Raw genomic sequence first — 16,856 nt, 5'->3', positions numbered from 1 at the left:
CAGCAACCAATGCACCTTGCGGGGCAATGTGATGAGCTAACTGCAGCTGACTCCAAGTCAGTGTGCATTATATTTGCAATAAGCACAAAAATGAACTGGAGAAATTTAGCAGATGTAGCAGCATTTCTGGGGAGAGAAATAAGAGTAAATGTTTCGAGTTCGGTATGACTCATTTTCAGATTATATTTGCAATTGCTACTTAGCATCGAGGTGGGTAGGTCAGTAGGAAAGGATATGCCGAGGACATTTAAACCGGCTTTAGTGTAGTTTTATTGCAGTAGCACCAAAAATTATTAACCTGCATTGCTGCACAAGCGGACCAACATCACTGATATGGAGCGTGCTGGGGAGAGGTGCAGTCCGATTGGACAATAATAATGTCAATCAGCGACTCCATAGTCTAATTGGCTCGGTGGCGTGGGCGGGGACTGGATTCCACACGCTGACCAATGGACAGAGGGGTGGATGGTGGTTGGTTGGAAGAGCATTCAATCACGTGTCAGGGGGACGCAGTGCGGTTGAGAGCTTGAGCAGCAGTTAGAGGCAGGGTGGGAGGGCGACAGTGCGGTACAGGGGGAGTGCTGCTACTGTCACTATCCTTTCTCAGTGATAATTCGGGGGAATGTTTTTCTGTCCCTTGTCACCTGATCAGAAAACCCTTCAGATCGACTGCACAGCTGCATTTTCCAGTCTGCTCTTGAAGTTTTTATTACCAATGCTGAAAGCGGTGGTCAAACAATAAATGAAGCTCTCACGGTTTATTTGGTCTCTCTTCTCGTAAAGTCTCTGCGCAAATGGAAGAAATAATAAGATGGTTTTGCTTTCCTCGCGGAAAAAAAAGAGCTAGGATTATATTTGACGGTTAGATTTGACCTTTTCTCCTCGTTGCTGGGCTGGTTACAAACGTGCTGGAGCTATTGCGTTTTCCACACTTTCTTTCATCCATTAGAAAGCATTATGTGCGCACTCTGATTGAGGTATGTACCTGCTATTTCGACTGCTACCTGGGTCACTGAATAATTTCATAATGCAGTATGTTTATGTTTGGTTAACCATGCTGTTATCTTTGGTCTATCAAGTCGTAGATAACCAGTCGCCTCAATGGCTTCTGTACTCCCATCCTATTACTTCTGGTAACCCTTAATAAGTGTATCCTTTTCCTTCACCTCATTTTTCTTCTCACTTTCCCTTTGGCCCCACCATCTGAAAATTTCAAGCCCAATATGCAGTGGGTTTTTCCCGAGGGCTCTGCTTGAATTTCCCTGAGGGGTATTTTTAGATTTCTGAGGGCTATGTTTTAGTTTTTGAAAGTTCCTTTATCACCTTTGCTTAGCTTATGCAGTTATCTGGTAACAACAGCTTCTGTATTTGATTTGACATGTGGCAATCTGGACTTTTCAGAATAGAATTGGAATAATTCATCAACATTCTCAATCATCACAGTTTTATTCAGCCTAAAAGCTACAACACTCATGGAAAGCAACAACTTCGGTGGCCCTGCTACTTAAATTGGCACAAGGGATGCAGGTTAACTAGTTAATATAAAACTGACACAAATTAAATCTGGGGGGAAAAAAAGCTTTTCACAGATTAAGGTCGCAATTTTTGTGTTCAACAGTCACTGCACTTTAGTAGTTTATAGTATGCAAGCCATTTTGTGTAATGCATAAATGCAAAACTTTGAGATAAAACTGTTCAATATGAAATAATCTAGCTGGCACAGTGTTCATTGCAATATGCTCCATTAGATTTTTATCCCTGTTATAGTAGCTCCTGAATTCTTGCAGTCTTAAGCTGGAGGGTTCAAATTAATTTGCAAAGAATTCATTACGTCAGTTCCTGCAGCCCCAGTCCTTTGCTTTCGCCTGCCTTGCTGTTCTCTGGGACCTGGCCTTGTCCCTTTTCACTAGTTTCTTACCTGCCACATTCGCCTTATTTTCTGCTGCCTCCACACTCATACCTTGAGTTCCAGCTGGTTTGCTCACTTTTGCCATTCACTGTTCTAATCACAGGCAGTCTCTCATTTTGTGTTTGCTGTTATAAGTTGATCAGTGAGAGAACACCAGTCTGTAGTTGGGGAGCAGCTTCTGACAGTGTGGAGTTTGCACGTGCTCCCCGTGTCTGCGTGGGTTTCCTCCGGGTGCTCCGGTTTCCTCCCACAGTCCAAAGATGTGCGGGTCAGGTGAATTGGCCATGCTAAATTGCCCGTAATGTTAGGTAAGGGGTAAATGTAGGGGTATGGGTGGGTTGCGCTTCGGTGGGTCGGTGTGGGCTTGTTGGGCCAAAGGGCCTGTTTCCACACTGTAAGTAATCTAATCTAATCTAATACTGTCCGATTACCTTAAGGCTGTGATTTATTGGATTGGTCAGCCTTACGATCAGTGATTTGGATTTTTTCAGGTGTCTTGGTACCTTTTTGAACTTGTGTTTCTTCTACTCTAATGTGTTTTAAGAGTTGATATGTATATTCATGACACCTAGTTCTACCTCATGTCTGCGCCTCTGGAACCGCCTTACTTGCTCTAATTTTATGATGCTCCTACACTGGAGCAAATGAATCTACAATCTAAATATTTGTCTCATGTACTTGGTACTTTGTTCTCTGACTAATGACTCATTCCTTATTTGCAATATTGCATTTAGTTCTGGTGCCATACGTTAGGAAGGAAATGAAGGCATTCGATATAGTGCAAAAAAGATTTGCCAGTATAATTCCAGGGATGAGGGACTTCAGCTATGAAAATAGATTGGAAAAGATAGGGCTTATTTCCTTGGAGAATGAAAGGTTGAGGGGAAATTCAAGATCACAAGGGGTCTGGTTAAAATAGATAGGAAGAAATAGTTTCTGCTTCTGGTGTCATCAGAAGGAGAGTGCATATTTACATGAATGAGATTTAAACAAAGCAAAAATGCTGTGAATTTTGTTTGTGCCTGGCAAGTGGGGTAATGTCTGGAGTGCACTGCCTGAGAATGTGCAGGAGGCAGTTTCAGTCAAACCATTCATAAAGGAGTTGAAAATTTAGGTACACCACGTCCACTGGGTCCCCATTGTCCACCTTGCTCATTTTACCTCCAGTTTAAACAAGGAGGAAATGTATACTATGAAAAGCTGCACTAGGCATTTTTAGCTGCCCAAAATGGCTTATGATAAAATTAATATGTGTGTTTACAGTGGGGGAGGTTTTGAGAATGCATTCAGTAATCCAGAATGCAAATGGAAAATCAAATCATGATCTTTGAGTGATGAAATACAAAAATGAGAAAGCAGTTAGTTTAGCAAGCTGGGCCATATCTGAGTTACTAGATTTAGTTTTAACTACTTCAGGAAAAAGTGATACTGGCATTGAGGCAAAAAGTGTGGTGCTGGAGAAGCACAGCTGGTCAGGCAGCATCTGAGGAGCAGGAGAGTTGACGTTTGGAGCGTAAGCTCTTTATCTGGAATTGTGCAATATATCGAAGCAATTGCACACACAACGCTGATCTTTTGCTCCAAATTCTGTGTCTTAGGATCCTACTCCACAGCTACCTGATGAAGGGGCAGCGTTCCAAAATAAACCTGTCTGACTATAAACTGGTGTTGTGATTTTTAACAGATTGACGGAACAGGCTCGAAGAGATAGCAACTCTTATTTTTCCTTTATTTCATTTTCATGATTTAAAGATAAAATTAAATAAAAAAAACAATTCAGAGAGACACGGTCATGGAGGTGAAAATAGGTAGTTTTAGCATTATCTATATTGCTCTCAAATGCTTAGTTCAAGGTCAAAAGGGACATCCACATAATGAACTGTCTGGTCAACCTCAGGCAGTTGTCAGGAATGAAATGGAGATGTTTGTGGAAACCAAAACTTTGACTTTGATCTTTGGTTATTGAATTGGAGAGAGATTGTTCTCATCCATATTATACACTTGGTATACACCATGACAAATTAGGGCAATGTTCCTGGTAGGTGGGTTTGGAGTAAAGCTGGGTACTATCGCTGAGCAAGGTCAATTCTAGGAAGCAAAATGGTTTGAATTAGTTGGGAAGGCTATCAGCAAACTGTTTGCTGAGAGAGGGAAATCTAAAAACGTGAACTGGATTGAATATAGAATAAATATTCTTCCTGATGAAGGGCTTATGCCTGAAACGTCGAATTTTCTGTTCCTTGGATGCTGCCTGACCTGCTGCGCTTTTCCAGCAACACATTTTCAGTGTAGAACAAATATGCCTGTTAGGTGAAAAGGACTGCAACAAAGAGGCTTGGGAGTCTTTCAGTTCTCAGATAACCACGTTACGTGATGGTGTTTTTAATGGTTGAATTTGCAATATGGGACTCAGAGCAAGTACTCATTTGGTCTGATCAAAGCTCATTTATTTCTTACCATGAATGTCATGTCTGTACAAAATCCATCTTTGCTTATTTCAGCCTGAGACAGCATTGACCAGCCTACAGAGAATTTACTTTTCCCTAATATTTTGACTGCATTGAATGGAGTTTGGAAGCCCATGGTGGGCTGGATCCTGCTGAGAAATCAAGAACATTCTGATTGCATGGACTATGTGTTTAGGTGTAGGTGAAATGGGAATGAGACCGTCTGGGTGGAGCATGAAGAAGCATGGGAAATATAAGCAGCCAAGAACAGGACATGTGGGTAGGAGGGTGAGTGAGCATTAGAACCACGTGGACAGCAGGGTCAATATCTGTGGGAACTTGAGCTGGGCCTTATAAGTAACTGGTCTCTGAATAGGGATTGTCAAACACACTCTTATCTTGTGCTTTGTTCATTGAGAAGAAAATATGGTAAGAATCAGGTCAAAGTGTGGCTGCAGATTTCTGAACTTGGAAATTAGCCTGACCTTTTAAATGTACTTTTCCTTTTTTTTGATTTCAGGTGCATTATTGCATTGTACTGTGAGCACATGCAAATGAGTGCCCAGACCAGAAGAATCCAAACAGAGGAAGCCAGCATGGATTTGTAATGGGTGAGTCATGAATCATGAACTCAGTTGAATATTTGGAGGAAGTGACGAACTGATGTTTAATTATCAAACGCAGCAGTTTCCATTTATATCGCACCTTAAACATAATAGAATGTACCAATAATCTTCACAGGCATAGTATAAGTCATAATTTGATGCTTTTCCCATAAGGAACTGCTTCTTGGTCAAAGAAGCAGTTTTTTAGGGAGTGTCTTAAAGGGGGAAAGTAAAGTATATGCAGTGCCTCTTAAGAGTTTGGAATCAACAACTTGCACTTACATAATGCGGGACAGCCCTCTGCATTTGCAAGGATGGTTGTTGAGCAAAATCTGACTCAAAAATATACCATGTCAGGTGACTAAAGAAGTCATTTTAAAGATTATCTTAAGGATAGAGGCAGAGAGATATGGGGACAGAACTCCATCGCCTCTAGTCTAGATGGCTGACAGAACATCCACCAGTGCAATGGAAGTTGAGGATGTGCAAGAGGCTGTGCTGTCTGGTGGAGACAGATACATCCACAGCATTTCAAAAGCATCTGGATGAGTATTTAAAATGCCAGGGCATAATAAGCAGTGGTCCAAGTGCAGACAAATGAGATTAGTGTAATTTTGAGTTTGTTGGTTGTGTCCTAGATGGTGGTAGAGGTAGGATGCTCCAGCCAGAGGTCCTCTGCTCGCCAGTCCCTCTCCCTTTCTCCTTTTTAAAAGTCCCCTCTTATGGCTTTTTTCTCCCCCAACCCTACCTCGAGAGTGGAGTCGAATGAAGTGAGTGTGGGGCAGAAAAAAACGGATGATTCCTGGAGCGGCGGCAGATAGAGGCTGGCACGCAGAGGCAGCGTGGTCTTGTAATTTGGGGCATGCAGGTCTGCTCTGGAACTTAAGTACTCATGGTCACTTATTATCATTCTGGACTTCTTCACTGTTTTGTGCTTATCCACATTCTTTTTTTTACACTGTAATAATGCTATATGTTTTTAACTCTAAGATGTGTATCCAGGTACTTATACATAAGATGGTGCCATAAAGGTGGCCATTGCAAAATCTTTTCTTGTACTCCTGTACTGGAATACATGTGACAGTAAGGACATTCCGTTTTGTTCCATTGTAATTTATTCTGATAGAAATATGGTTGGCCTGTTTCCATGCTGTATGGCTCTGAGGTCTCCATGATGCTGTAGGTATATGCTTTGGCTCAGATGTAACACAAAGGTTGCAAACTGCTTGGTTCAGCCTCAGACTGTTGCCAGATAAAGGGATGGAATTGATGTCTTGCAAAACAGATTGTGCATAGTTGATGAGGACACCTCTGTGAATTTCAGTGCTAAATTTCTGAGAGGTATCTGGGTAGCAAAGCTTCTGGAACAAAATGATTAATTGGACAGCAACTTCTGCATTTCTGAAATTGTGTGCAAGTGTGACTTCTGGTTGTTTGATTTATTCCATCATCACGGTGAGCATTGCAAGCGTGACTCTTGTTCTCAACACAAATTCTGGGGCAGAGTCTAGAGGAAAACATTCTATAAGGATCCATTTCGTAGACTGCAGATAAAAAAATGGGAATTTATGGGATAGGTAGAGAATTAGTAAGGGATTTGTTTCAGAGGTAGGAGGTTATAGATGCGTATTAAATTTGTGATAACGCTGCTTCTCCAGAATCTATACAGGAAGCTTAATTTTGCATTATTTTTATAAACAATCCAAATGAAAGGACTAAGAGGCCATATACTGACAGCTCCAAGTTTGCAGCATAAATAATATGAAAGCTGATAAATTCAAAGGGGCATTGACATTTTAAGTGAGTAGTCAAAACTGTGACACATGAGAGTTCAAAATAGGTTTTGAGGTAACCTACTTTTATACTGGAAGAAAGTTGAATACAATTCTAAATGCTGAGAAGTCAGATTCTATGGGAGAACAGTGACAATTGTTGGTCTTTGCAATCATTAACAAGCTCTTGGAAAGTAATGGGGGAGAAAAAACTCCAAAAGGTCATTAGAATACTAGCATTAACAAAAGGGAACTGGAATACAGTGGAAATTTCATTATTTCATATTAGATTTTAGTGTGACCTAATTTCTAAATTCTGGGCACTGCAACTCAGCAAGGATATTTAGGCTTTGTCAGGTTGCAGCTCAGAATGATCAGATATTTGGACTATAGAGATAAATTGTGAAGACAATTTGAGAGGACTAGCTTCTATTCTTTGTGTACGGAAGATTAAACAGTAATTAATTGTGTTCAAAATTATCTGAGTCAATCCTGTAGACAAAAACTATTTTCTGTGGTGATCAGTATGGAACAAGAGTATGGACCTCTAGATTTGGAGCTAGAACATTGTGTTTATAAGAAAGCATTTCTTCTCAAAAGGCAATGGAAATGTAATACTCCTTTCCTAAACGGTATTGAGGGTTATGGAACCAAGATGGGTGGGTAGAATGAAGATACACTTTAGTCTTGGCCAGTGTTGAGAATATTTGTAGCTCAGATTGAGGTTCTGGATGTAGGTTTGCTCGCTGAGCTGAAAGGTTCATTTTCAGATGTTTCGTCACTTGTCCTAGGACAAGTCAAATAGAGAGATGCACGAGAATTCCCAGAAGCATGGCATTTAACAAGCAGTGACTTGGATCCCATTTACCACCCTCTGAGAAAAAGTACAGCAAATGACATCACCAACCCAAGGAAACCTAACACATGAATAGAAAGGGGGCCATACCACCAGGGCTTCATCCGAAGGCTCACTGATGATGATGATACCTCGTGTGGTGACGAAACATCTGAAAACGAACCTTCCAGCTCAGTGAGTAAATGTACATCCACATTAGTCATGGTGTAGTTTAATGATGCTTAGTACTGTTTCTGTATTCTTGCATTTAATAACTATTTGTAGTCCTGGCTGTCCTCTTGTAGCTATGTTTGTAACAACTTTCTGCCAACCTTTACAAGCTTTATCTTCCGCCTCTCAGAACAGTTATTGATATTCTGTTTCTCTCTGTTTTAAGAAAGGATTAGTCTGTCTTTGTCCTTGTTTTTGTCGAAGATTTTGATTAATTGGTTCTGATAATGTTAATTACTACAGTCTCTTCTTTTCAATTCCTTTCAGTTCTTTGCTGTCGATCCAAGGTTATTTGCACATCAATGCTCTCTTTCTTGCGTTGGTTGAATGTGTTCTTTCGCTTTTCTTTGAAAGTTACTTGTTCAACGATGTATTGTAGAGTAAAATGAATGGAAGATGAGAAGGTTTGTTTTGTTTTCTTTGCTGCACTTGTCCCACCAGCCACTTGATCAGGAGCCAACCAAAATGTTATTATCAAACAGTTTTTCTTTCATTCAGAAGCCACAAACTCTATGTTGAGATATGAAGAAATTACAGAAGATGAAGAAAAGAGTTCTCACATGTTGGCTGGAGAAATAGAATAATGAGGAAGTCAGTGAATAAGCAGTGGCAGACATTGAAGTAAAACTTTATTTCAGCTAAAAGGAGAACTTGCTGAGCATAATGAACTACCTGTTGTTAACAAACATGGTCAAGGAGAGTATCTAATTAAAATCTAAGGTGTGCAAGACAGCGACAGTTGATAGTTAGAGGATTAGGATTTTGTTTAGTAACCAGAAAGGGATGACTGAAATGCTAATAGAAGGAGAAAATGGATTATGGAAGTGAAATAATGGCAGAGTCCAGTATTCTGTCACAGTTACTCTTTATTTTCCTGTGTACAGTACACTGACTGTGGCCAGCCAGCATGAGTTGGTCCTTCAAGTCAGGAGATCCTGAATTTCCTGTTTATAGCTATCACCCAGGGCTTGCTGATTGGGTTGTTAGCCTGAGCCAATGAGTTTCATCTGGTTCCAATCACTAAATAAATTGTAATTAAATATAACAGCAGACAAGAAAAACTTTTTTAGAGTTATATGGAAAGGAAGAGAATAGCCAAAATGAAGTAACCTTGGAGGATATAACATTGGAGTTGATAATGGAAACAGGGACATGATGAATTAATTACAACCAATAATTTGTATTGGAGCCATATAAACCTCTCAAAGATAAGTAGAATACCAATGAGAATAAAGATTGTATAAGTATAGATATATTTATATAAATTATATAAATATAGAATAAAGTCTCTATCATACAGGGCAAAGCATTTTACAAAATAATGACATTAAAGATAGAGAGGATACCAGGACTTGATAGCCCACATTGTACGGTTTTATAGAAAGTAGCTGCAGAGATAGTGAAGGCATTGGTGAAAATATTCCAGAATACATTGGATTCTGGGAGGGCTCTAGTGGATTGGTAAAATGTTTGTGTGATGCCCCTGCTCTTGGAGTCAGAGAGACAGAAAGCAGGAAAGTATAGGCCACTGAGCCTCATGTCTATTATTGGGAAAATGCTAGAGTTCCTTTATTAAGGAAGGAATAACAAAACATTTAGAAAATCTTTAACATAATCATAGTCAACATGGTTATGTGAAAGATAAATCATGTTTGATAAATTTGACAGTTCTTTCAGAATAGAACATCTAAGTTGATAAAGTGGAACAGGTAGATGTGAATTTGAATTTGCAGAAGGCTTTTGATCAGCTGCTACATAATAGCTTATTGCAAAAGGTAGGAGCTGACAGTATTAGGGATAATGTTAGCACGGATTGAGGATTAGATAAAACCGAAGACAGATTTAGGGTTATTAGGTCATTTTCAGGTTGGAGAGAGACAAATGATGGAATGCCACAAGAATCAGTCCAAGCATCTCCATTATTTTCTGTTTATGTTAATGACTTGGAGGCAGAGTCGGTGTGTAATACATCTAAATTGGCTGATAATGCAAAATAGATGGGTGGGCTTGTTGTGATGAGGTGATAAGAAATCTACAAGGGGGTTTAGACAGAGTCAAGTGAGTGGGCAAAGGCTTGGCATGTAGAACTTAATGTGGAAAAGTGTGTGGTCATACATTTTGGTGGGAGGAATGAAAAGGCAAGCTGACATTTTAATGGAGAGAGGAAATGTGCAGTGCCAAGGGATGCAGCTGTTCTTGTACAAGTAACTCAAAAAGTTAACTTGCAGTGCAGCAAGTAGTTTAAAAAGACAAGTGGAAATTTGCCTGTTATTGCTTGGTGTGGAGAGGAGTTTGGAAATAGTCCAGTTTTCTTACAATTGTGCAGGGTGTTGCTGAGGCAACCCTGGATTACTGTGTCAAGTTATGGTTCCGTATTTAAGAAAGGATGTACCGGCATTGGAGACAGTACAAAAGAAATTCACTGGGCTGATTCCAGAGATGAAGAGTTTGACTTATCAAGAATGGCTCAACGGGATTGGGTTTTTATTCATGAGAATTTCAAAGAATGAAGGGGGATTTGAAACATACAAGATTCTGAGAGGTTTGACAGATTAGAAGTTGAGAAGATGTTTCTTGTAGTTGGGAGGAACCTCAAACTAGGGAACAGTGAGTAATGTGGCTGTGGTTTTATTTTGTCCCAGTTTCTTTTTGAGAGATTGAACAAGACGTGACAAGCAGCAATGGTAATGTAAATAGCTTGTGAGGCCTTCGGTTTTTTTGGAAAGATTGGAACAATAAAAGCAGGATGAGTGTGGCCAGCTCTCTCAGACCAGGATATTAGTGTTTTTATTAGCTTTAATCAAGATGTTGGAGTCTCAACAGGGTTGGAGGCTGCTTCTCTCTCTCTCTCTCTCTCTCTTCGCTTAATAGTTTCTCTTGCTCTTTTTCTCCCTGCTGTTGGATCGCATGTGAGACAATTTGTTTCTGACTTTGCCTTTTTGCCAAGTGGGTATGTTTATGGGGTGTTACTATATTGGAACAGTTAATTAGTAAGGTTACAATGATCATGGGTGATCATATTACTTCAGTATTATGATCACAGTCTCCCAAGAGTTCCTTCATCTTAAGCTTCCTTATCCAATCTGCCTCATTGCACAACACTAAATCCCGAATTGATTGTTCCTTAGTGGGCTCCACCACAAGATGCCAAAAGAGCCATCTCATAGACATTCTACAAATTCCTTTTCTTGCGATCCACTACCAGCCTGGTTTTCCCAATCCACCTGCATATTGAAACCCCCCATGATCTCTGTAACTTTACCTTTCTTACACACCTTTTTCTATCTCCTGTATTTTCTTTTACATTCCATATCCTCATTACTATTTGGAGGCCTGTACATACCCTTTTTTAACCTTTACAGTTCCTCGATTCTACATCATCTGACTCTATATCATTTCTTGCTATTAATTATATTTCATTTCTTACGAATAAGACAACCCCAACCCCTCTGCCCACCTTGCCTGCCTTTTTGATTGGATGGATATTCTAAGATATTTAACTTCCTGTCCTGATCCCCTTGCAGCCCCATGACACCATAGGAGCAGAAATTAGGCCATTTAGCCCATCGTGTCTGCTCCATCTCCGTGATACCCACCACATAATTCTGCCAATTTCAATCTGCGCCACAAGCTCATTTACCTTATTTTATATACTGCATGCATTTAGATACAATACCTTCAGTCCTGTATTTACCATCCCCCTTCTCGTTGTCATCTCTTTATCCAATGTGCTTGAAGTTATATTGCTAACCTGTTCAAAACGTTATGTCCTATCGTGTATTGTGGAGACTTTAATAACTTCTCCTGCATTCTCCTTTCTTGCCATTTTTGTCATACTTTTCCATGCAATTGAACCCACCCCCACAGACTTTAACCTGCTGCTTTGACCATTATGCCTCTTGGAGTTTTACCCTTGTTTTATCCTTCCTCCCACCCCAAACTTTGCTGATGACCACACTATTTATTTATCCTTTTTGCTAGAATGCTGGTCTCAGCTCGGTTCAGATGGAGACTGTCCCAGAGTACAGATCCTTGCTGTTCCAATACTGATGCCAGTGCCCCATGAAATGGAAGCCCTCTTTCTTGGACCACTCCTTTAGTCACATGTTTACATCCCTTAATCACACGTCCCTAGACCAATTTGCACAGGGCTGGGGTAGTAATCTGGAGTTTGTAACTCTGAGAAACGAAGCTCACTCACTTCAATAATTTCAGTCCGAGACAAGATCTGAATCGGTAGTGTCATTTAAAGTCTCTCTCTCCTCTCTCTCTCTCTCTCTCTCTTATGACCTCTTGATTGTGGCTGGTTCTTGTTTTTGCAGAAGCGGGAAATACAGGCATATCTAGCTTAACCCTCACAGCACCTTATCTATTTGTCTGTAACATCTACCATTGTTTGCAGACACGTTTCATTCTTGCATGCGCATTTCAGCTAATACAAAAACAATTATATATTTCCTTCACATAGTTGTCATCCTTGTTGATTCAGCTCTTGGCTGAAACAATTATACACTGGTGCGAGTGCATTTACCTTGCATAAGTAATTATGATTGCAGAAGTAACACTGATTTACCTATATCCCACAATAACTCTTGAGGACCTATTCTTCAATTTAGTTCTTACTGTCTGATAATCTCCAAGAAAGTCCCCTTTCCTCGCTTTGTCTATATTGTTTTGTCCTGACATGGACGCAATAACTGAATTGCTCTTGCTCTCACCCAAATATCCTTTCAAGACAGTCACGGACCTACCTGAGTTCAATTCCCACCTCAGACAAATGTCTGTGTGGAGTTTGCACATTCTCTCCATGTCTGCGTGGGTTTCCTCTGGGTGCTCCAGTTTCCTTCCACAGTCCAAAAACGTGCAGGTTAGGTGAATTGGCCATGCTAAATTGCCCGTAGTGTTAGGTGAAGCGGTAAATGTAGGGGGAATGTGTCTGGGTGGGTTGCTCTTTGGAGGATCGGCATGGACTTGTTGGGCCGAAGGGCCTGTTTCCACACTGGTAAAGTAATCTAATCTAATCTAAACAAATGTCAATTTGTTTCAGTAAGTGTACAGTGAAGATTGCCTGGAGTGAGATAGCTAAGTTGACTACCAGACAAAAATTTATTCACAAGATTACACAATGAACACAAAGAAAACCTACGGAACTCAGTCTATTCAAACTAGACTTAATTATACTGTTCAGAATATACGCAACAGTCCCAATAAGCAAACCCCTTTAAAATACAGGACAAAAACGGGTCAGATGCTTACAGGTTGAAGTTAGAAGGGAAAGAAGAGTTTCCACACAGCTTACTGTTGAACTCCCAACTAGTTCTGGATGGAACTAAACTGCTCAGTTAGAGAGCTGACCACTCTCCTTTCTTTATACAGGTAATTTCTAAAATATGACCACTTTAGCCTGAAGTCTCATCTGTTTACATTGAAACAAAAAAGTCTCTCAATACTCTTTAATCTCTGTACCAAACCAGTCTGATTGGAGGCCCACCCGGTTTATTACCTCTTTTGAAAAATGTCAAGGACAGAGTATCCTTGAGCCAAGGAACTGTTTTTTAGAGAAAAAAGGACTGGCTTTGTAACACTTAATCTACCAAGTGTTGACCGCCTGCTGAAACAAAGTGTGCAGGTAACTCTTCCCCTCCCAGATGTACTGCAGTGTCCCAGGCTCAGACTCCAGCTCATCAATCTAAGCCGAAGTTCCTCCAGCAACCAACTTGTATGCTAGGAGGAGCGGGTAAACAAATTAAAATTTTAAGGGATAGGGGAGCATGTCAGTCTTTGGTGAGAGATGAGATATGTAATTCAGGAGTATTGCCAGAAAAAGTGTTAGTGTATGGAATTCATGGTGAGACAAGATGTGTTCCATTATATAAAGCTAGTCTGATAGAATGGAGAAGTGTTGGTTGGTGTACTAAAGAACTGTTGGTTTCAGGAATACAATTTGTCCTTGGTGATGCTGTAGCTGGATTATAGATGGGAGTGATACCTACTGCACTTGAAAAGCTAGCGGAAAATCAGGCAACTGAGATAATACACGAAATATATCCTGGGATATCTCCTAACTGTGTGGTAACATGGTAACAAAATCAAAGAATAAAGATAAGGATGTTTGTTGAAGTACAGTTATCAGAGACTATGTTTGATCAAATGGTTGAGAAAAAAAAATGACACTTGGTGGATTAAGTGTCCTAAAGCTAGGCAGAGGACAAAGTGGATATTTTTAGTCCAGAGAAATTAACAGAATTGCAACAGAAAGATGAAAAACTAAAACAGTTGATCAAAAAATCATACAAAGAAGAATCAGAGCGTACCCTAGAATGGTACTTTCTTAAAGATGTCATCTTAATGAGGAAATTGAGACCACCACATATTCAGGTGAACGAGAAATGGGCAGAAGTTCATCAAGTTGTATTATCGGTGGGCTGTAGAAAGGAAGTGTTGCAGGTAGCACATGGATTACCAATAGAACCTCATTTGGGTGCAAGGAAAACTTGAGCCAAAATACAAAAACCTTTCTATTGGCCTGGATTGTGTAAGGATGTGGTTGAATTTTGATGGACATGTCACATGTATCAGGTAATTGTAAAAACTCAAGCAACAATAAAACCAACATCCTTAATACCCCATTTCCTCATTTGGAGAATGTTTTACAAGGGTCTTAATTGATTGCATAGGACCCCTACCTTTTTTAAAAAAAAAGTTATTCAGTTTTTGGTGACCATAATGGATGTGCCAGTTATATTTTCAGACGCCATTTCCATTATGCAATATCATCCCTAAAAGGATTGTAGACGATTTACGCTAATGTTTTTATTAGTTACAGACTACCCACAGATTGAATCAGATCAAGTGTCAAACTTTACATTGAAATTATTCAGGGAAGTTATGGATAATTTAGGAATAAAACATTTCAAATCCACTGCATACCATCCAGAATCACCGGGTGCATTAGAACGGTGGCATCAAATGTTAAAGACCATGTTGAGGGCTCATAGTCAAGACTATCTATGGGATTTGCATAAAGGAATTCCATTTGTATTTTTTACAATTGTGGATGGACCAAATTAATTTAGCAAAGTCAGTTCCTTCCATTTGAATTAGTTTTTGGGCATGAAGTGAGAGGACTACTGAAATTAAGGAAAAATTGGTGAGTCAGAGTTCAAAGACCACAAATTTTAGACAAGATTAAATAGATTGTGTGGGTTGGCTAAACAGAATTTAAAAATAGCACAGCATGTAATGAAACAGGAAGCAGACAAAAAGTCAAAAATTTTTAATTTACCTGGTAGAGATAAAGTGTTTGTTACTTCCAGTGTTAAATGAATCTTTTAAAAGCCAGGTTAATGGGTCTTATCAAATTGAAAGGAAATTAAGTGACTGAGGTGAATCATTTGATCAGAATGTCAGATAGAAAGAAGTGTCATGTAAGTATTCTCAATGTTTTTTGATTGGGAAGGAAAGCAAAAGGAGAATGTGGTACTGATTACAACATAGCACCAGTGAAGAACCAGTTCAGATGATTCTGAATTGGACATTATCTGATTTAAGTTGAGGAATGAGGAATTTCTTAAAACTTCGGATAAATTATTGAGTTACCTTCAGAGGAAAATTGAAATAATTTGAAAGATTTCTTGCAATCACAAGGAGATATGTGATATTATGCTGGACAGTACAGGTCATTCTGTTATAACTCATTTCGTCATTGTGGATTTGCTGTAACGCGTTTGACAAATTGGGGATGCTGTTTCTACAGTGCAACCTTTCAAAATGTGTTATAATGCAATTACAGCAATAACAACTTGAATGCTGTTTCCAAAGCATGATTTTTCTAGAATGGGGGCTTGCATAAGAATGCAACCATCGTGTTATAGAAGAGTTGACTGTACTAATCGAATTGATGTAGAGATCAGAAATGGTATTCCAATTAAGTGGCATCCTTAGACCTATTGCTTTGTAGTTGATACTGGTTCAAAAGGAGATTGAGCGCATACTCCAAGACAGCATAATGGAAGTGAGTTGCATTAGTTGGAGCTGACCTATTGTAATGGTGCCAAAACCCAATAGTACCCAATGATTGTGTGGGCTATTTGCAAAGTCAATGCAGTTACAAAGTCTGTTTCATATCTGATTCCATGTTTGGAAGTCTGTATTGAGAAGCTGGGACAAGCAGCTAATGTTTCCAAGTTACACTTTCTTAGAGGATACTGGCAAGGACTTTTAACATGATACTGAATGGGCTGTATGAATTCATGCCATTGGTATAAAAAATGCATAGCCACATTTCAAAGACTAACCAGTAAAGTCACTTCTGGATTACCCAATTGTATGGTATACTTGACGACCTGGTGATTTTTAACCTCATGGAAAGAATATTTCCATCATCTATCAGAATTGTGGATTGACTTTGAGAGGCTGGCTTGGTGATAAACCTGGCTAAAAGTGAGTTTGTAAAAGCCCAAGTAACATTCCTGAGCCATGTCATTGGATATAATCAGATGGCCCCATGGGATGTGAAAACAAAGGTTATTGGGGAGTTTCTAATACCATCAACGAACCGGAACGTACTGCAATTCGAGAGAGTTTTTTAAATCGGACGTTCACACCAAATTTAACAGTGTGGTTACATGACTGACTTATTGAAGAAATGCAGAAAGTTTCATTGGATGGAAAACTGTCAGAAGGCATTTGACAGCCTGAAAACTGTTAGGCACTGGTGAGAGTGATTGGGTGTTAATGTACTCTTACAAGAAGATGATGAGAAAATAAAGACCTGTTGAGTATTTCCCCAAGGAATTGAGTGATCATCAATGGAAATTACCACGATCGAGAAGGAAACCTTCAGCTTTGTGTTGGTATTACAAAATTTCAACATTTATTGCCAGTCATGTGTCTGAGACAATTGTATGTACTGATCATAACCTCTTAAAGTTTTTGGAGAAGATTAAGGACATATATTCCAGACTGTTTAGGTGGAGCTTCTTATTGCAGCTATTCAGTTTGAAAATTATACATGTGGCAGGATGAGAAAACTTAATTGGTGACAGGTTGTTGCGA

General features: G+C 39.5%; 1 protein-coding gene across 1 annotated transcript in view; it reads left to right on the top strand.

Annotated features, from left to right (window-relative positions):
* Positions 1–561: 561 nt before the first annotated feature.
* LOC132820820 (NXPE family member 3-like) overlaps positions 562–16,856 on the top strand; it is a 44,248-nt gene continuing 27,953 nt past the window's right edge. Inside the window, exons 1-2 of the mRNA XM_060833152.1 lie at positions 562–977; positions 4,877–4,967. The gene's annotated coding sequence lies outside the window, so the exon portion shown is untranslated. The remainder of the gene's footprint in view (positions 978–4,876; positions 4,968–16,856) is intronic.

The sequence above is a fragment of the Hemiscyllium ocellatum genome, chromosome 12, assembly GCF_020745735.1.
Source record: "Hemiscyllium ocellatum isolate sHemOce1 chromosome 12, sHemOce1.pat.X.cur, whole genome shotgun sequence".
NCBI lineage: Eukaryota > Metazoa > Chordata > Chondrichthyes > Orectolobiformes > Hemiscylliidae > Hemiscyllium > Hemiscyllium ocellatum.
This window is presented reverse-complemented; position numbering and strand designations above follow the sequence as displayed.